This window comes from Myotis yumanensis, unplaced genomic scaffold (genome assembly GCF_028538775.1).
Source record: "Myotis yumanensis isolate MYYU_CA2020_CCGP unplaced genomic scaffold, mMyoYum1.0.hap1 SCAF_16, whole genome shotgun sequence".
Taxonomy (NCBI): Eukaryota; Metazoa; Chordata; class Mammalia; order Chiroptera; family Vespertilionidae; genus Myotis; species Myotis yumanensis.
Window position 1 is genome coordinate 2,804,950 of NW_027223767.1, and position 22,099 is coordinate 2,827,048.

The following is a 22,099-nucleotide window of genomic DNA, read 5'->3' on the forward strand; positions in this document are numbered from 1 at the left end:
CTGGTTTGTTTGGGTTCTATAATCGAAACACTGTTTCAACTCCAGCTCTGAGATCCCGGCTGACTGAAAGCAGGTTACTGGGGTTTTGTTTAGCTTCTATATTTGTAACAATGTTTCAAACTGCAAGCTCAGAGGCCAGCAGGGGCAGGAGGGGAACATTGGCTTCCTCTGTCACTGAAGCAAGCAAGCCTCCTGTTCCCTTCAAGCTGCCTGGCTGCTGGCCGCCATCTTGGCTGGCAGTTAATTTGCATATCGCCCTGATTAGCCAATGGGATGGATAGCGGAGGTACGGCTAATTACCATGTTTCTCTTTTATTAGATAGGATTATTTTGGTTAAGTTTCAGTGTGGCAGATACATGCTTTTTAAATTTTAATTTTTGCAAGCCCTAATATCCCCCCCCCCCCCCAGTAACTCATCCTAGCCCAGGTGCCAACTCTTTCCTGGGGGTCCCCGTCATTGCTGCCTGCCTGCTCCCCCTGCCTCCATCCCACCTTCCATGACACCTTCTCCAAAAAGCTGCCCGCAGGGCCTCTGAGCAACGAGGACCCGAGCGTGTCCCTCCCCCATTGACGCCCTGCAGCGGCTCCCCCTGCTCGGAGGGAAACCCCCCGTGTCTTTGAGGTCGCCAATGGTCTGGCTGCGTCTTCAGCCTCATTTTGTGCCACTTTCTATTTTCACTGCATTCCAGGCCACTGGCATTCCTGGCATGGCCCAGTCAAGTTCCTCCCTCGGGCCCTTTGCGATTCTCTCCCTGAAATACTTTTCCATCTATTCTGCACCACAGTGATGCTTGCTCCTATTCATATCTCAGCTTCTCTGACCACCCCACCCCCAAATAATACCTTCCTTACTTCCAGGAACCTGTCCCAAACTGCAATCATGTATTTGTTTGTGTGGCTATTTGTTGATTATTTTTCTTCGCTCCATGTCCCCCACAGACTGGAATTTCCGTGAAGGCAGTGTCTCAACTTTTGTTCAGCCCACATATCCTCGCACTCAGCACAGCGCCCGGCACCAGCAAGGCCTCCGAAGATCATGGAAGCAGGCCAGCCCCCAGTCACCCTGCAGGTGGGCTGGGCAAGGTTGAGCTAAGGCGGTGAGTAATCATCAGGCATTGAGCTGGGTGGTTTTCAGCCCAGCCCAGTGGCTCAGCAGTTGAGCAGTGACCTATGAACCAGGAGGTCACGGTTCAATTCTCGGTCAGGGCACATGCCCTGGTTGCAAGCTTGATCCCCAGTTTCTGATCAATGATTCCCTCTCATCATTGATGTTTCTATCTCTCTCTCCCTCTCCCTTCCTCTCTGAAATCAATAAGAATATTTTTTTTTAAAAGGTGATTTTCAGCAAATTCACCTAATGCTAGCAAATACACACACACACACACACACACACACACTAGAGGCCCGGTGCACAAAAATTTGTGCACTCGGGGGGGTCCCTCAGCCTGGCCTATGCCCTCTCACAGTCTGGCACCCCTCAGGGGATGTCCAACTGCTGGCTTAGGCCTGCTCCCCGGGGGGATTGGGCCTAAGCTGGCAGTCAGACATCCCTCTGGCAGCCCGGGAGCCCTTGGGGGATGTCCACTTGCCAGCGGGGAGCAGGCCTAAGCTGCAGTTGGACATCCTTAGTGCTGCTGAGGAGGCTGGAGAGGCTCCCACCACCACCGCTGTACTGGCAGCCGTCAGCCTGGCTTGTGGCTGAGCAGAGCTCCCCCTGTGGGAGCACACTGACCACCAGGGGGCAGCTCCTGCATTGAGCATCTGCCCCCTGGTGGTCAGTGTGTGTTATAGTGACCAGGCATTCCCAGTTGTTCTGCTGTTAGAGTCAATTTGCATATTACCCTTTTACTATATAGGATATAGGCCTGGTGCATGGGTGGAGGCTGGCTGGTTTGCCCGGAAGCATGTCCTGGATCGGGGTGGGGGTCCCGCTGGGGTGCCTGGCCAGCCTGGGTGATGGGCTGAGGGACGTTTTCAGGTTGGCCATACCCTCTTCAGGGTGGGGGTCCCCCCTGGTGTGCCTGGCCAGCCTGGGTGAGGGGCTGATGGCTGTTTTCAGGCTGGCCAAGCCCCCCAGCAGGGACCCTCACCCCATGGGAGTGTGGCCAGCCTGGGTGAGGGACTGAGGGCCGTTTTCAGGCTGGCCATGGCCGCGGGCTGGAAGCAGGTATCTGGGATTTATTTGTCTTCTATAATTAAAACTTTGTAGCCTTAAGTGGAGCTCAGGGCTGGCAGGGCAGGCGGGAAGCTTGGCTTCCTCCATTGCCGGGGGAAACCCAAGCCTCCTGCTCGCTCCAGCTCCATGGCAGCCATCTTAGTTGGGTTAACTTGCATATTCGCTCCTGATTGGCTTGTGGACATGGCTTGTGGGCATGGCTTGTGGGTATAGCAGCGGTACGGTCGATTTGCATGTTTCTCTTTTATTAGATTAGATGTATGTATATGGTATTGTGCTTTTTTAAATTGAATTTATTGGGGTGACACTGGTTAACAGCAGTACACAGGTTTCAGGTGCAGAGCTCCACAGCACATCTGTACACGGCGTTGTGTGTTCACCAGCCCAAGTCCAGGCTTCATTTTCCCCAGACCCTCCCGCACCGCCCGCAGTCACCACACTGTCTCCCCATCAGGCAACGAATGAATGAAAAACTTAGCCTAAAAGTTATTTTGCTTCCATTTCAAGGAACACTTAGCTTAGAAATAGATATTTGGAGGGGAAACTCACTTCCATTTTAAGAGCAGAAAGGAAGACAACTAAGCAGTGAGCCTGGGCTTCTTTCTCCTTTCTGGAGAGAGGCGGGAGGTGGGGGGAAGAGGCCTGGCCGGCGACCCTAAGAGCAGAAGCTCCCTGAGCACCTGATGGAGGAAGGCCGCGGGGCAGGCGGCGTGGGGACCAGCAGCGCAGAGCCGTGCTGCGGTCCTCCCCACCCCTCATGCCCCCCGCACGCCCATAATTCAACACCTTGGCCCCTACCCCCAGCCGTTTGCACAGGGAGACAGGGCTGGTTACTGTAAGCTGACAGGTGGTCGTTTCTAAAGATCACCTGGCTGCTATCATCTACCACAGTTGTTTATCCACTCATCAGTTGATGGACATTAGGGTTGTTTCCACTTTTTCAGGCTATTATAAATAATACTAGAGGCCCAGTGCATGAAATTCGTGGGGGGGGAGGGGGCTCAGCCCAGCCTGCACCCTCTCCAATCCGGGACCGCTGCCTCTTAACCGCTCGCCTGCCTGCCTGCCTGATCGCCCCTAACTGCCCTCCTCTGCTGGCCTGATTGCCCCTAATTGCCCTCCTCTGCTGGCCTGATTGCCCCCTAACTGCCCTCCCCTGCTGGCCTGATTGCCCCTAATTGCCCTCCCCTGCTGGCCTGATTGCCCCTAACTGCCTCTGCCTCGGCCCCTGCCACCATGGCTTTGTCCAGAAGGACATCTGGAAGATGGCCGGTCTAATTAGCATATTACCCTTTTATTAGTGTAGATTGTTATGAACGTTTGTGGACAAGTTTTTTCATAAGCATATGTTCCCATTTCTCTTGGGTGCATAGCTAGGAGTGTAGTGGCTGGGTCAGTGGTAATTTTTATATTTAAGTTTGTGAGGAACTGCCAGACTGTTTCCCATGGTGGCTGCACCATTTACATCCCCACCAGCACTGAACAGAGGTTTCGATTTACCATGTCCTCGCCAACATTTGTTATTTATTATGGTCACCAGAGTGGGTGTGCAGTGGATCTCATGGTGGTTTTGATTTGCGTTTCCCTGATGACCAGCGATGCTGGGCATCGTGTGTGTATTGGCCATTTGCACGTCTTTAAAGAAATGGGCCCTTTGCCCATTTTTAAATTGAGTTGTTTGTCTGTTGCTGTTGAGTTGTGCATGTTCTTTATATAATCCGGATCCTAGGCTCTTGTCAAACATATGATTTGGAAACATTTCCCCCATCTACAAACAATCTTTTACTCTCTGACCTCCCCGCACCCGCCCTGCCACCTCTTGCATCGGGCTGTGCCTGAGTTGTATCCTTTACAGTAAACAGTGACCTAGTGAGTAACAGGTTCCCTGAGTGCTGTGAGCCATTCCAGCAAATGAAGCAAACCCAAGGAGCGGTTGGGAGCCTTCGATTTATAGCCAGTCAGTCAGGAGGACGGTGGCAGTTGGACCGGCATGGGGCATCCTCAGTTAGGGGTCAGTGGAACCTCACCCTGCAGCCCGCTGGTCGGAAGCACAGGGGGGAGCCTGGGGCTGCGCCTGGCATCTGAGGTGCGGGGGTGGGGGCCGGCAGCCTGGCGGGACTGAACCCTTACCCTGTGCGGTTTGATGCTCCCTCCGGTAATGCTGATGTAGGGGTACCCCCCCACACATGGAACTGGGTCCAGAAACCTAATTCAATATATATTCGCAAAATTATATTTTATAATTAAATCACGCTGGATAGATTCATGGTCGTGATGTGAATGTACGATTTTATATTGGTATGTGGCGCAGACTTCTGTTTACATTAAGTGGCCGAGGAGCTAGGGTGGCAGCATAAAACCTTATAATAAATTGTCCTAAGGATCAAATAAAAGGTTTTTAGTGGCAAACATGAAGTTACCAGATAAGGGCAAGCATGCCAGGGCAGGGGCTGCTGGTGACCGGCACGGCCACGGTTTATTGAGCACTTCCGTGAAGGCATGGAACCGTTGATCCTACAAGAAAGGTGTTATTACCCCTGCTTTATAGGAGGGAAACGAAGGCTTAGAGCGACTTTTGTCAGGCCTCGCAGTAATAGGTGCAGAACAAGGACTCGCTCCATGCTTGACAGGCACCGAAGTGCAGGCTCAGTCACTCAATCCACGCTGTCTCCCTAAGAAGTGACACAGCCCAACGCAACCCACCAGGAAGCAGTCGAACCCGGGTTCCTCAGAGCGGAGCCCTCGAGCCCGCTTTGGAATGTACTGAGTCTCATTACACAGAAGTTCTCACCAACCTGGCGACCCGATTCCTCAGGTCCGGGCAGATTAGACACTGTAGGCAGAAAGAGGATGGGGGAGAAGGACTGCTCTGAAGAACTGTGAGGAGGGATGCCGATCAGAAGAAACAATCCGATTTACAATAGCATCAAGAAGAATAAATTTAAATATAAATTTAACTAAACTTAATGAAAGAAGTGCAAGACTTGTACACTAAAAATTTCAACACATTACTGAAAAAATTAAAACAGACCTAAATAAATAGAAAGAGATCCCATGTTCATGGATTGGAAGACATAATGTTAGATGGTAATGCTCCCAAAATTGATTTATATATTCAATGCAATCCCTGTTACAATCCCAGCTGGCTTGTTTTGCAGGAAGAGTAAAGCTGATCTTAACATTCAAAGGACCCAGAATAGACAAAACAATCTTAAACAGAAGAACAAGGCTGGAGTGTTCAATTTCAAAACTTACAACAAAGCTACAGTAATCGAGACTGTGGTACTGACATAAAGACAGACATATAGATTAATGGAATCCAATGAGAGACCAGAAATAAACCCTTGCATTTATGGGCAGTTGATTTTTTACAAGGAATCCAAGACAATTCCATGAGGAAAGAATAGTCTTTCCAGCAAATGGTGCTGGGAGGACTGAAGTCCATGCAAAAGAACGAAATCGGACCCTCACCTCACACTAGGTGCAAAAATTATCTCAAAATGGACCATCAGCTTTAATGTAAGAGCTACAGCTATAAAACTTACACAAGAAAACACAGGAGTAGATCTTCATGTTCCTGGGTTAGACAATGATTTCTTAGATACAAGACCAAAAGTTCAAGTGACAAAAGAAAAAATAGATAATTGAACTACATCAAAGTTAAAAACATTTGTGCTGCAAATTATACCGTCAAGAAGCGAAAAAACCACGGAACAGGAGAATATATTTGCAAATCATCTGTCTGATAAGGGACTTGTGTCAGATTATATAAATAACTATTATAACTCAGTAATAAAAAGACAACCCAATTCAAAAATGGACAGAGGATTTGGACAGACATTCCTTCAAAGAAGATACACAAATAACCAATAAACACATGAAAAGAAGCTTGCCATCATCAGTTATGAGGGCAACACAACAGAAAGCTACCGTGAAATGTGACTTCAAACCCACTAGAATGGCTTTTTTTTTAAGACAGGCAAGGGGAACGAGGTGAGATAAACCAAAGAACGTATATACTTATACGCATAGGCAATAGGGTAGCGAAGACTGGGGAGGGAGGAAGGAGCTGGAGGGGGGTAAACGGGAGGAAAACGGGAGATATCTGTAATACTGCCAACAATAAAAAATATTTTAAAAGATAGAAATAAAAGACAGGCAACAGCAAATGTGGAGGATGAGGAGAAACTGGAGCTCTCCTACGTTGCTGGTGGGTGTAAATGGTGCAGGTGCTTTGAAAAACAGTCGGGCAGTTTCTCAGAGTTAAACACAGAGTCAGCGGATGACCCCACAGCTCTCCTCCTGGATCTGTAACCACGAAAAATGAAAACGTATGTCCGCACAAAACTTACACTTGAATATTTATAACAGCATTACTCATCGTAGCCCCAACTGGAAACACACAAATGCCCATCTGAACTGACCAGCAGATAGAGTGCAGGGTCTGTGTGTGAGGGGGCGGCTGGCTTGGGCCACAGGCAGGAGCAACGCGCTGGGGTCTCCCAGAGGGCGGCCCAGTGAGCCGGTCCCTCCTGCACCTCCTCCCAGAACCAAGCTGCAAATACAACTAAACCCTGAGTCACCGGCTGAAGAGGGGCCTTTACAAGGAAGGGTAGGAGCCCCCTGAGGCGGAGGCGGGTGGGAAGGCAGGGCCGAGGGCGAGGAGGGTGTCCTGGCTGCAGGGCTGCTCTCTGCTGAGCGAGGCCGACCCAGGCCAGGGGGCCCCCAGCCCAGAGCCAGAGCTGAGAACAGCAGCCTCGTAGCATCCAGCCTGGGGGAGAGTCTGTCAGAGATAAAGTCACTTTAAAACAGTGGTTCTCAACCTTCTGGCCCTTTAAATACAGTTCCTCATGTTGTGACCCAACCATAAAATTATTTTCGTTGCTACTTCGTAACTGTCATGTTGCTACTGTTATGAATTGTAATGTAAATATCTGATATGCAGGATGGTCTTAGGCGACCCCCGTGAAAGGCTCGTTCGACCGCCAGAGGGATCGCGACCCACAGGTTGAGAACCGCTGCTTTATTATTATTTTTTTAAATATATTTTATTGATTTTTTACAGAGAGGAAGGGAGAGAGACAGAGAGTTAGAAACATCGATGAGAGGAACATCGATCAGCTGCCTCCTGCACATCTCCCACTGGGGATGTGCCCGCAACCCAGGTACATGCCCTTGACCAGAATCGAACCCGGGACCCTTCAGTCTGCAGGCCGACGCTCTATCCACTGAGCCAAACCGGTTACGGTGAGAACCGCTGCTTTAAAACAAAACAACAATAAAAACCAGAGCACAGGCTTAGAGGCTTCCGTGGGGGAGAGCCTGGGTGGGAGGCGTTGGAGGGAGACGGGAGGACTGGGCGGGAGGCCTGTGCCACACACACACACACACACACACACACACACACACACACACACTGAGGCACCAGCCCCTCCGGCAGCACCAGCCTGCTTAGCCCACCGGCAGCTGCAGGCTCGCTGAGGAGGCTGCGGCCGCGGCCAAGCCTACAGGGGCGTCAGTGACTGGCTTTGGGGTGGACCATGCCCCACACGGTCCTCAGGACCTGATGGTGCTTTGCCCCCTCCTGGGGGAGCTGATAGAAACTCCTGGCTTCCAGCAGACCCGCGGGAGAGCTGCAAGGGCCTCGCCCGCCCAGGCCAGGGAATATTCCGGGACAGTCTCCAACGCGGGGCTCTGCCATCATCTCCCTAGAAATCTGAAGGGAGACCCAGAGGTCCCATCCTCCCGATTCCACCAGAGCCCCTTCAGAAACAGCCTTTTCAGCGGCTGAGTGTGACGGCTGGCGGCAGGCAGAGGAGTGGAGGGGAGACAGGTGCCCTGGTTGATTGCTGACCCACCTCTGGGCCCCCTGCTGCTGACAAGTTGATCCTGAGCACAGTTTGGCCCCTCCTGCGCACAGCCACCCCCTGAGGAGGCAGCCACAGACTGGGTTGCTTGGAATTTCGAACAGGTTGCCAAGAGCCAAGTGTGGACGGTGTCTGAGGGTCGCTAGCACCAAAGTACCCCAGGGAGGCCCAGAAACGACCTCGAACACAGTCCTCCTCCGTCAGTGTCGGAGCAGGGCCCAGGGAGCTCCCAGGAGGCACTGAACTCTGCCAAGACATACTCCGCGTGGCTGGTTTGCGTTATATTTCTTTATTCTTCCTTTTCTATTGCACTATTATTTTGTCTCTCTTTCTTTCTTTCATATTTCTTACTTTTCTTTCCTTTTCTTACTCTATTTTTTCTGTCTCCTTTCTCTTTTTTCCTTTTCTTAATTTTTCTTTCTTCTTTTTCTTCTTTTCCCCTTTTCATAATTGTTTTCCTTTCTCCTTTCTTTCATACCAGTTCCTTTTCCTATTCTTTATTCTTAATTTTTCTCTCCCTTCTTCCCTCTCAGGTTCTCTTTTCCTCCCCTCTTTTTCTTCTTGTATTCTTTTCTTTACTTTTATTATTCTTGCTTTCTTTTCCCTTTCCTAATTCTCTTCTGTTTTGTAGTTGTTTGTGTGGTTGTTGTAGAGATCATTGTATGCTTTTGTTTTGTTTCTTGTTTAGTTGTATTGCTCTGTCAGCACCTCACAACAGCTCACACACTGAGGTGGGGGTGGAGCCGCACCGCCAGCCACCTGCGGAGAGAGACACACCATGAGTGGGACAGCGACAGTCAAGACCCAGTTACAACGGGAGCGCCACATACCCCTCGAGGTGCACCTCTAGGGCATCCAGATCAGATCATAGAGACTGCACCACTGGGTCCCCCAGGGCACTTACTCCATAAGGCACCCCCCGAAGACTGGGAGGCATAGCAGTTCTATCTGATACATAGAGACAAATACAAAGGGACAGCTAAAACGGGGAGACAAAGAACAACCCCCAAATGAAAGAATAGGAAGAATCTCCAGGAAAAAAGCCAAATGAAACAGAGGCAAACAATTTATTAGGTATAGAGTTCAAAGTAATGGTTATAAGGATGCTCAAGGAAGTTAGTGAGGATCACAAGGAACTAAGTGGGAACTACAACAGCATAAAAAAGGAAATAGAAAAAAAGAGGAAATTAAAATTATGAACAAGAACCAGAAGAAAATGAATACCATATCCGACATCAAGAATACGGTAGAAGGGCTAGGCTGGTATAGCTCAGTGATTAAGCATCAACCTATGAACCAGGAGTCACGGTTCAATTCCCAGTCAGAGCATATGCCAGCGTTGCAGGCTCAATCCCCAGTGTGGGGCATGCAGGAGGCAGCTGATCAATGATTCTCTCTTATCATTGATGTTTCTATCTCTCTCTCCCTCTCCCTTCCTATATGGAATCAATAAAAATATTTCTTCATGTGAAATATGGGTATTGTTTGCATACATAAAGTTTTCAGACATCACAGTGAGAGAAATCAGACATCCCAATATTTCACAAAGCAAGGTTCCGATTAGTGATACAGTGAATATGCCACAACCTCTCTTCCAGCCAGAGTTCGCACGCTGAATAGAAGAATAATGCTTCAACCATTAACTTCCACCTCCATTATTTTAATCTGAAGGAAAACCATAAAATATCTCAAAATGTACTACTTGGAGAGTTTGGTTAGGTTAGATCCACTTATTAATGGTAAGAGCAACCATAACTCAGTCTCAGTGAGAGAATTCTTATATACTAGTACAAACCTGGCAAATTTTTTAAAAAAGTACTCAAACAAAGCTTTTGAAAAGAATGAAAGCTAGCTCAATTCATATAATGTCAAATAACTTTCAATTAATAATAGAATCGTTTACTTTTCTGCAGTATCTTATAGCATATTTTGTTCCTAATGAGAAAATATACTAAAATGCTAGTGCTAACCCTGAAATCTTAATCCGAACCTTACACGTAAGACTAACATGTTGGTCAAGAGGGAAAGAATGAAATCATGCACTGTCTACAGGGCAAGTGAAAACCAACGGCAAGACGCCGGAAACCTGAACCCCTGGTACAAACACACACGTACACGCACAAAGTAATGGCAAGCAAACACCACGTATCTATATTCTCTACCTGCTGGCGAACCTGTTATTAAAATTTCAAAGAAAAAAACAATTTAGGCTTTTTCTATTTAATCCATAAGAAATGTTCAGGAACAGATAAATAGAATATTTGTTGCATATTAACGAACATGTGGCTTCTCGTGCTTTCCATCTGAATTAGGGGTTAAAATCCAAGATACTTTGTTTTTAATGTGATATAAGTATAAAGTAATATTAAACATCTATAGGAAAGCATCTTTTCTTCAGCCCAGTTTTACATGAAAGTACTAACAGTGAAAATTCATGATGTTGTGTGAAAATGGTGATGGCGGCCAGCATCTTGCGCAGGTCCACGGTGCCGCTGTTGGCCAAAGAGGCTGAACGGCAGGCCAGGAAGCCTGAGTAGAGGTGGTAGAGCACGCCGAGCCCCCACAAGCAGAGCACGGCCCAAGTCACCAGGGCAGTGCAGCTCCGGTTCCACCGCCCGCCAGCAGGTCTCACATCCACGTTAGCCAACTCAATAAAAATAGATTTTTAAAAAAGAATACACTGGAAAGAATTAAAAGTAGGTTGAATGAAGCAGAGGATCAAATCAGTGACTTGGAAGACAAGGTAGAAAAAGCACCCAATTAGATCAGCAAAAAGATAAAAGAATTCAAAAGCAGGAGGATAGTTTAAGGGAACTTTGAGACAACATGAAACACAACAACATCCACATTGTGGGGTCCCAGAAAGAGAGAAAGTGAGCAAGGAATAGAGAACCTGTTTAAAGAAATAATGACAAAAAAAGAAAAAGAAATAATGACAGAAAACTTCCCTAACCTGGTGAAAGAAAAAGACACAAAAGTTCAGGAAGCAAGGAGAGTCCCAATCAAGATGAAGACCAAGAGGCCCACACCAAGACACATCATAATTAAAATGACAAATGTTGAAGACAAAAAAGAATCTTAAAGGCAGCAAGAGAAAGGCAGAAAGTTACCTACATGGGAGTTCCCATTAGATTATCAGCTGATTTCTCAACAGAAACATTTCAGGCTAGAAGCGATTGGCATGAAGTATTCAAAATAATGAAAAGCAAGGACCTGAACCCAAAACTACACTATCCAGCAAGGCTAGATTTTAAATAATTTTAAAATTGAAGGCGAAATAAAGAGCATCCCAGTTAAAAAAAAAAAAAAAGCCTAAAGGAAAACATTGCCACCAAATCAGCATTGCAATAAATGTTAAAGGGACTGATATAAGAAGGAGAGAGAGAGAGAGAGAGAGAGAGAGAGAGAGAGAGAGAGAGAGAAGCTTAGGTATAAAGAAAAAAGTGGCAATAAATAGGTACCTATTAATAATAACCTTCAAAGTAAATGGATTAAATGCTCCAATCAAAAGACATAGGGTAGCTGAATGGATAGGAAAATATGACTCATATTAAAAGAGACCCACTCAGAACAAAATATTTACACAGGCTGAAAGTGAAGATATGGAAACAATAATCCACGCAATGGAAAATGAAAAAAAGCTGAGGTAGCAATACTCATAGCTGACAAAATAGACTTCAAAATGAAGACCATAAAAGAGACTAAGGTCACTACATAATATTAAAGGAATCAATTTAACAAAAAAATATAACCCTTGTAAGCATATATGTACCTAATATAGTGGCACCTAAATATATATTTTTAAAAACTCTTGTTGCATTTTAAAGGAGAAAATGACTGCAATATGGTCTTAATAGGGGACTTTAACACCCCACTAACATCACTGGATAGATCTTCCAGACAAAAAAATCAGCAAAGAAACAGCAATCCTAAACAACTCACTAGATCAGATGGACTTAATTGACATCTTCAGAATATTTCACCCCAAACCTACAGAATATACATTCTTCTCAAGTGCATATGGGACATTTTCAAAAACAGACCACATATTGGGACATAGGCAAAGTCTCTCCAAATTCAAGAAGATTAAAATCATATCAAGCATCTTCTCAGATCACAATGGCATAAAATTATAAATAAACTACAATAAAAACAATCACAAAAATTCAAACACTTGGAGGCTAAATAGCATGCTATTAAACAACGATTGTGTTACCAAAGAAATCAAAGAAGAAATAAAAAAAACATCCTGGAAACAAATGACAATGAAAACACAACAACCCAAAATCTATGGGACACAGTGAAAGCAGTCCTGAGAGGGAAGTTCATAGCTCTAGAAGCTTACCTCAAAAAACAAGAAAAACTGGTAATAAACCATCTAACTCTGCAACTTGAAGAATTAGAAAGAGAGCAACAAAAAAAGCCCAGAGTGAGCAGAAGGAAGGAAATAATAAAGATCAGAGCAGAAATAAATGACATAGAGATTTAAAAAAAAATCAACAAAACCAAGAACTGATTCTTTGAAAGGATAAACAAGATTGATGAACCTCTAGCCAGGCTCAAGAAGAAGCAAAGAGAGAGGACCCAAATAAACAAAATCAGAAATGAAAGAGGCAAAATAACAACAGACCCCACAAAAATACAAAGAATCGTGTAAAAAAAAAAAAAAAAAACTATGAGCAACTCTATTCCAACAAACTGGTCAACCTAGAAGAAATAGACATATTCCTAGAAAAATATGACTTTCCAAAACTCAATCAGGAAGGATCAAAAAATCTGAATAGGCCAATAACTATGGAGGAAATTGAAGCAATAATCAAAAAACTTCCAACAAACAAAAGCCCTGGACCAGACAGCTTCACAGGGGAGTCTTATCAAACATTCAAAGAAAAACTAAAACTTATCCTCAGATTATTCAGAAAAACTCAAGAGGAATGAATACTTCAAAGCTCTTTCTATGAAGCCAGCATTACCCTAATCCCAAAACCAGATAAAGACACCACAAAGAAAGAGAATTACAGGTCAATATCCCTCATGAACATAGATGCCAAAATTCTCAACAAAATTCTAGCAAATCGGATCCAGCATTACATTAGAAAGATCATACACCATGACCAAGTAGGATTTATTCCAGAGATGCAAGGGTGGTACAATATCCACAAATCAATAAATGTGATACGTCACATAAACAAATTGAGAGATAAAAACCATATAATCATATCAATTGATGCAGAAAAAAACATTTAACAAAATCCAACACCTTTTCTTGATAAAAAACTCTCAGCAAGATGGGAATAGAAGGATCATACCTCAACATAATAAAAGCCATATATGACAAACCCACAGCCAACATCATACTCAATGGGCAAAAACTAAAACCATCTCCCCTAAGAACAGGAACAAGACAGGGATGCCCACTCTCACCACTCCTGTTCGACATAGTACTGGAAGTACTAGCCACAGTGATCAGACAAGAAGAAGAAATAAAAGGCATCCAAATTGGAAAAGAAGTAAAATTGTCATTATTCGCAGATGACATGATATTGTACATAGAAAACCCTAAAGACTCCATCAAAAAAACTATTAGACTTAATAAATGAATTTGACAATGTAGCAGGATACAAAATTAACACCCAGAAATCCATGGCTTTTTTATGCACCAATAATGAACTCACAGAAAGAGAAACTAAAAAAAATCCTATTTACCATTGCAACAAAAAAATTAAGATACCTAGGAATAAATTTCACCAAGGAGGTAAAGGACCTGTACTCAGAAAATTACAGGACACTGAAAAAAGAGATAGAGGAAGATGAACAAATGGAAAAATATACATGTTCATGGATTGGTAGAATCAACATCATTAAAATATCCATACTACCCAAAGCAATCTATAAATTCAATGCAATCCCCATTAAAATACCAACATCATACTTCAAAAACTTAGAACAAACTCTCCAAAAATTCATCTGGAATAAAAAAAGATCCCGAATAGCTGCAGCAATCTTGAGAAAGAAGAACAAAGTAGGAGGGATAACAATACCAGATATCAAGCTGTATTACAAAGCCACTGTTCTCAAAACTGCCTGGTACTGGCACAAGAACAGACATAGAGACCAGTGGAACAGAACAGAGAACCCAGAAATCAACCCAAGCCATTATGCTCAATTAATATTTGACAAAGGAGGCAAGACCATACAATGGAGTCAATACAGTCTCTCCAATAAATGGTGTTAGAAGAATTGGAAGGATACATGCAAAAAAAATGAAACTAGACCACCAACTTACACCATACACAAAAATAAACTCAAAGTGGATAAAGGACTTAAACGTAAGACAGGAAACCATAAAAAATCTTAGAAGAAGCTATAGGCAGCAAAATAGCAGACATTTGTCATAACAATATCTTTACCGACACAGCTCCTAGGGCAGTGGTTCTCAACCTTCTGGCCCTTTAAATACAGTTCCTCATGTTGTGACCCATCCATAAAATTATTTTCGTTGCTACTTCATAACTGTAATGTTGCTACTGTTATGAATCATAATGTAAATATCTGATATGCAGGATGGTCTTAGGCGACCCCTGTGAAAGGGTCGTTCGACCACCAAAGGGGTCGCGACCCACAGGTTGAGAACCGCTGTCCTAGGGCAATGGAAACTAAGGAGAAAATAAACAAATGGGACTACATCAAAATAAAAAGCTTCTACAGCCAAAGAAACCGTCAACAAAACAACAAGAAAGCCCACTGCATGGGAGAACATATTTGCCAATGTTATCTCCAATAAGGGTTTAATCTCCAGCATTTACAAGGAATTCATACAACTTAACAAAAGGAAGATAAACAATCCAATCAAAAAATGGGCAAAGGACCTAAATAGGCACTTTTCGAAAGAGGACACTCAGAAAGCCAAGAGACACATGAAAACATGCTCAAAGTCACTAATCATCTGAGAGATGCAAATCAAAACAACAATGAGGTACCATCTCATACCTGTCAGAATGGCTACCATCAACAAATCAACAAACGACAAGTGCTGGTGAGGATGTGGAGAAAAAGGAACCCTCTTGCACTGCTGGTGGGAATGCAGACTGGTGCAGCCACTGTGGAAAATACAGAGTTTCCTCAAAAAATTAAAATATGGGCCCTCGCTGATTTAGCTCAGTGGTTAGAGTGTTGGCCCATGGACTGAAAGGGTTTAGGGTTTGATTCCTGTCTGAGCCTGTGCCTCAGTTGCAGACTCAATCCTCAGCCCCAGTTGAGGAGCATGAGGGAGACAACCAATTGATGTGTCTCTTTTACATCGATGTTTCTCTCTCTGTCTCTCCACTCCCTTCCACTCTCTCTAAAAAAGCAATGGGGCCGAAACCGGTTTGGCTCAGTGGATAGAGCGTTGGCCTGAGGACTGAAAGGTCCCAGGTTCGATTCCGGTCAAGGGCATGTACCTGGGTTGCGGGCACATCCCCAGTAGGAGATGTGCAGGAGGCAGCTGATCGATGTTTCTCTCTCATCGATGTTTCTAACTCTCTATCTCTCTCCCTTCCTCTCTGTGGAAAATCAATAAAATATATTTAAAAAATAAAAAATAAAAAATAAAATAAAAAAGCAATGGAAAAATTATGCTCTGTGAGGATTAACAAAAAAATTTAAGAAATGGAACTGCCATTGATCCCACTTCTGGGAATCCAGTCTCCAAAACACCAATCAGAATATTGAACCATGTAGCAGCTTTATTTACAACTAGAAGACCAGTGCACGAATTTGTGCACAGGCGGGGTCCCTCAGCCTGGCTGGCGATTGGGGCCGATGGGGGCCGGCCGGCAGGGGAGGGACTGTGGGAGGGCTCCAGGGTGTGTCCTGCCTTCTCACCCCGTCTGGATCAGCCGGACCCCAGCAGCAAGCTAACCTACCGGTCTGAGTGTCTGCCCCCTGGTGGTCAGTGTGCAACATAGCGACTGGTCGAGCGGTCAATGGAACAGTTGACTGATAGGTCGGACACTTAGCATATTTTGCTTTTATTATATAGGATAGGAAAGATTTGGAAACAGCCCAAGTGCCCATCAGTAGATGAGCGGGTAAAAAAGCTGTGGTACATCTACACCATGGAATACTATGTGGCTGTAAAAAAGAAGGGGCACCTCCTTTGCCACAGCACGGAGGGACCTGGTGAGTATCATGCTAAGCGAAATAAGCCAGTCGGGGAAAGACAGGTATCACATGATCTCACTCATATGTGGAATGTAATGAACAAAATTATCTAACAAACAAAAAGGATGCATGGAACAGACTGACAGGCCTCAGAGGGGAAGGGGGAGAGAGGAGGGAAGAGATTAACCAAAGAGCTTATATGCACAATCCACGGGCGCAGACAGTAGTGTGGTGAAGGCCTGGGGTGGGGGCAGAGGTGGGGTGCAAGGGGGGTAGGAGGGGAAAATGAGGGATGTCAGCTCCCATTCTCACAATGCAATACTGTCAACATTAAATGTTTTTAAAAGGAGTGAAGCTCTGGCACATGCTACAACATGGGTATGTCCTGTAAACATCACGCAGAGTGAGAAAATCCAGTCACACAGGACTTCACACTGTGGATTCCATTCACATGAAACACTAGGAGAGTCAGGACGCTGAGGAAGGGCCTGGGGGGGGGGGGGGGAGTGACTGCTAATGGGTAGGAGGCTTCTCTCAGGGAGGCCCAACATGGTCATGGTCACACACAAACTAAAAAGCTTTAAGCTCTACACTGTAATGGGTGAATAACATGGTGTTGAATTAAATAGCAATAAAGCTGTTAAACACAGGGTGTCCCAGAAATATGCACACTCCAACAGCTGACAGCTCAATTGGTGTTTCTTTCTTTTCAGATGTAACCCACTGGAACGAGGAATGAGTTGAAAGTGTGTTTACGTTTTGGGGGACACCCTGCACTTATGTTATATTCTGTATCTTCACTCTAAGAAAATAGAAACATGAATTGAAAAGCCTTTTGGAATCTCTCTTACAGAGGGATTCAAACTAACTTGTGTAGATAATGCTCCCTGAGGAAGGCGGAGCATGACCTCACCTTCTGTGCGGGGTGAGCGTGTGGCCCTGCCCAAGGGACCGGGGACAGGCTGGGCGTCAGCTCAGCGGAGAGCGCTGAGGAACACAAGCTCACCAGGAGGTCAAGGTCTACACCCTCAGGGAGAAGTCATGGCAACAGCACGCTCCCTGGATATGACATGACGAAACGGAACCTCACCTCTGTGGTCTCACTCCTCCAAACCCACAACCCAATCGGATCACGAGAAAAACATCAGAGAAACCCAAATTAAGGGATGTTCTCCAAAACACCTGACGAGTTCTCCTCCAAACTACCAAGGTCACCAAAAAGGAAAGCTGGCCCGGGGAGCCCAGGGAGACGTGGCGGATGTGAGGCGTCTGCGGAGCGGGTCCTGGACAGAGGAGGGACCCTGGGTGAACCACGAGGAAATGCAAAGGAAGCGTGTGCCTTAGGTACTAAGAACGCACCAACATCGGTTAGTTGGTTGTGCATTAATGTGATTCATTCGGCCAACTATCTTTGCAACCTTTCTGCAAATCTCAAACAATTCTAAAGTTAACGGTTTCTTTTAAAAACTCACTTGGAGGCGGCATGTAGGGTGAGATGAGTTACAGCTCTTCAGCGTGTGACCTGGGAAGACACCCTCTGGTCTGACTCCCCATCAGTAAGGCTTTGCACGCGGTCTCAGCGACCGTTGTAGGATCTGAGTGAGGCAGCATGTGTTAAGAGAACTTTGGGAAGTAAAGTTCCTCCCAAATAGCCCGGAAAGAGCTAATCAGGTGCCTGAAATGTCCTCGCGTGGGTCTCCTCCAAACATGCTTGTCTTCCTCGTTTAATGTGTGTGCGTAGGTCTCTGTCTCTGCCACCATGGGCGGCGTCTCTCCTTCCTCGCCCCCACACATGCCTGCAATGGCTCCTCCCTGGCCTTCCCTGGCCTGGTGAGCCCCCCTCCCCCTGGCCTGGTGAGCCCCCCTCCCCTGGCCTGGTGAGCCCTCCTCCCCCTGGCCTGGTGAGCCCCCCTCCCCCTGGCCTGGTGAGCCCCCCTCCCCCTGGCCTGGTGAGCCCCCCCTCCCCTGGCCTGGCGAGCCCCCCTCCCCTGGCCTGGTGAGCCCCCCTCCCCTGGCCTGGTGAGACCCTCCTCCTTGTACCCACACATGTCACCTCCCACTGAGGCCCGGCTGGGGGGGGGGGGGTCTTTACCCATGAACTTCAGGATGGTGCGCGGTGGGGCTGAGTGCCAGGGCGGCCTGGGTTGAGGATGGAGTGACAGTGAGGAGGGGCAGGTGCAGGGCAAGCTGCACAGCATTTCTAGCCTAGGGGTTCCCCCTCCTGCGTCCCCTTCAATCCTTGCAGTTGGCAGGAGGGGTCCTGGCCAACAACTCTTTAAAAATATATCTTTTCATTAATGAGAGAGAGAGAGAGAGAGAGAGAGAGAGATTGAGAGAGAGAGGGGAAGAGGGGCTTTGCTGTCATGTATGCATTCACTGACTGACACTCGCCACCTTGGGGTATTGGGACTGCGCTCTAACCAGCCGAGCTACCTGCCAGGGCCTGGCCGACAGCTCTGAATGCCCATCTGTGAGCCGCACGCAGACGCGGTGGGTTTTGTGTTCGTTTTTATCAGTCAGTCAGCCACTGTTTCAGTGCCTCTCCTTAGAGGGGTGCGGTGGGCAGCGTGGCCCGCCTGCGCCTCCCCCGCTGGGGATGGAGGAGGGCGCCTGGGCTGCCTCCGCCGGCTCCAGCGGCCGGGCCTGGGCCGTGGGGGACGGGCCGGTGGGGCGGACGGAGGCTGCAGAGTCCTGCGCTCACCCTGACCCCCACCTGCGGGCCTGCAGGCTCCCAGGAGGCGCCCAGGAAGCCAGGGCCTGGGTCAGGACAAAGGGCAGCCAGTGGCACGGAAGGCAAGGGCGGGGCCGGGCGGCAGCAAAGTGCAAGTCACGGTGAGCTCGGCACCAGCCCCTGGCGGCGGCCCAAGCCCGCGGCCCGCTCTGCGCCGCCTCCGCCTCCGGGCTGGAGCCACACCCGGGCAGAGCAAGCTTGGGGCGCGCCCCGTCACACGCAGTGTACAGTTCACACCGAAATGGCCAGGAGCCGCTTGGTTTCTGCATAATCGCCGAGCAGGCACGTGTGAGGGGCGTCAGGCCAGCCTTGCGCGCGGCTTCACCCCTCCGTGTCGGCACCCGCAGGTTCTAGTTGCTTTCGCGTTTCCCCAGCGCTGCTATGAGATCCGGCAAAGGTGAGATGTACGGGACACAGAGGGCTCGTGTTTTCAGAAATAGGGCCCAGGAGCTCAGGTGGTTAGAGCATCTCCCCATTTGCCAAGACTGCGGTTTCATCCCTGTCAGGCCCATACAAGAATCAACCAGTGGGTGCATAGATGTGAAACAAACCAGTCTCTCTCTCTCTCTCTCTCTCTCTCTCTCTCTCTCAAGTCAATAAAATGAAATAACAATAGGGCCTTATCAAACACATTTCTGAGCCTTCTGTCCTCCCCAGTGGTGTGTGCACAGTCCCTCCAAGGCAGAAGGACGGGTGAATGAATTCCATCGGCTCTCCTGGCTCTTTAACATGAATATTAATGATGTTTACATGCACGTGGCCATAGTGCTCCCCATTTATGGGACGTCTCTTTGCTTCCACTTTTAGACCACTGCTCCATAAGCTTCCTTGACCTTCCAGGTGACTTTATTTCTATGGAATAGAGTCCTGGGAAGATTTGCAGTTTCCGTTTCATAGGTGTTGCCAGATGGCTTTCCACAGGCCCTTGGGGTCTGGGGTCTGCACCCCAGGCTCTGGGGGTCCTCGGGTCTGCACCCCAGGCTCTGGGGGTCCTCGGGTCTGCACCCCAGGCTCTCAGGGCTGTCGGGTCTGCACCCCAGGCCCTCGGGGCTGGAGCGCTTTTCCCAATCCTGAGTTTGCACTCCTGTCTGGGAAGGCGCAGCGCCTGGTGCTGCCTCCCTCCTGTTTGTGTTTCCGAGTCCGAGTTTCTGTGAGACTCTGAGCTACAGCATCTAGTTATCGGGGTTTCCCTCCATCTTCCGCTTGTGCATGGAGTTTATTCATGGTGTCTCTTGCATACAGGGGATTATCAGGCTGAATAGGACGCCTCTGTTTTAGTTCGATGCGGAGTCCTCTCTGATCCTGGGGTCATTTAATTCCCTGGATGTTCTTGTAAGATTTTTATTGTTTTTTGTTCACTCTGAGTACGTAAAGAAATTATTTTACATATGAGGTAAGAGGGAAGCCCATGTTTACTGTCTTTTTGATGGACAGCCTGTTGTGCCAACACCATTTAATAAAATACCAACAACAGTAACGCCAGCCCTGACTGAGTATCCACTGTGTACACGTTCCTGTATTAACTCAGCGAATCCTCACGACGCCCCAGAGGAAGGAACCCCCTTCTCTCCATTTGACCGGAGCACAGAGAGGCTCGCAACGGCCTATGGTCAGCCAGCTGGGGCAGGACCGCCAGGTTTCGCCCAGGCTCCCGACTCCGCATTCTGCTTCTGGAATTAGCCGCCTGCCGCACCCCTTTCTTTCCGGTTTCAAACTTATTGTCCTAACATTGAATATAATTTCCTAAAGATGCTCTTAATCGCTCCTGAACCTGAAGTGACGGCTCCTTTCTCATTCCTGGTCTTGTCTATTTCTGCTCTCTCATTTGTCCTGCTCCAAGGAAAGTGCAAGTCATGATGAGTCGGGCTTTCCTGTTCACTGGTGTCTGCAAAGACCAGTTCACCGCCCTTGCTCACAGGAATGAGGGTGAGTGTAGGCTCGGTTCTCCATCATTCATGTCTGCTATCGATTCCTTCTTCCTACTTCCTTTTGGTACTCAAACTGAGTGTGTAGGTCTTTTTGTCTTTCTATTTCAGTAATGGAGACATTTAATTTTCCACTGAATTCAGTTTTGCTATATCCCAGAGGTTTGGGAATGAGCACTCTTATTTCCACTGCTCTCCCAATAGAATTTAATTTCCCTCTTGGTATCCTCTTTAATCTAAGTGTTGTCTAGGTTGTGTTGGTCACACCTTTATTATTTACTACCAATTTTATCAGATTATGATACAAATATGAACTTTTCTCTACTTTTCTGTATTGGATCAGGTTTCGTTTTTTGTGGTCAAATATATTATTAATTTTTGTAGCATTTCCAGAGACACATGAATAAGGAATGTATGTTTCAATGTCACCCCCAATAAAGTCAATAAAAACTTTTTAAAAAGAGAAAACAATTGAGGAAAGAAAAGATGTGCTTTCTGTTCATGGATTTAAGAATCTCCCCCTACTAAATCAAATTTACTGATGATTCCTCCATATCATTCTTTTTTATTTGGTCTGTCTAATCCTGAGAGATGTGTCTTGAAATCTCTCCTTACAATCCTAGTACTTTTGCCTTGTGAATTTAACCATCATTTTGCTTTGTTCATACGTACAGGTTTATGACTGATCTTCTTTACAATTTTTGCTTTTCTTCTTCACATCATTTTGAGAGAGCGAGAAACATTGATCTGTTGCCTCCCATGTGCGCCCTGTCAGGAGGAGTTCAAACCCACAACCTAGGTAAGTGCCCTGACCGGGAAGCGAACCGGCAACCTTTTGTGGACAGAACAACCTCCCATCCGCTGAGCCGCCAGTCAGGGCTCAGGCCACGCGTTCTAACGTTAAAGTCCGCCCCACCGGTGTCCACACTGCGGTCCTGCTTGTTTACGTCTGACGGGTACCCACTCGGCGTTGTACTTATCGCCTGACAGTCTCTTGCGCAGGTTAGTGACGGAAATACTTGATCTCCTGCGGTCCATCCTTGATGTTACTGTTCGCCTGTCTTCCGCTCAGATGGGCCTGATTCTGCTCCCCGCCCTCAGCGCCCCAGGCCGTGGTGTGACAGCAGGTGGATCACTCCCCACCCCCCCCCACCCCCGAGCATCTGTACCCGGTGGTTTCCTCTCCCCATGGAGAGGTTTGTACTTTTAATTCTAGACTAGTGTTTGGACCAAGTAAACATGAATACAAACGGG

At 47.0% G+C, this 22,099-nt stretch overlaps 1 long non-coding RNA gene across 1 annotated transcript; it reads left to right on the forward strand.

The window, feature by feature from the left end:
- Window positions 1-19,164: 19,164 nt before the first annotated feature.
- On the forward strand, window positions 19,165-22,093 carry LOC138994323 (uncharacterized). The gene is made up of 4 exons (XR_011468418.1): window positions 19,165-19,317; window positions 20,761-20,846; window positions 21,520-21,644; window positions 21,836-22,093. It is a non-coding gene; the product is annotated as an uncharacterized lncRNA (long non-coding RNA).
- The last annotated feature ends 6 nt before the right edge of the window (window positions 22,094-22,099 follow it).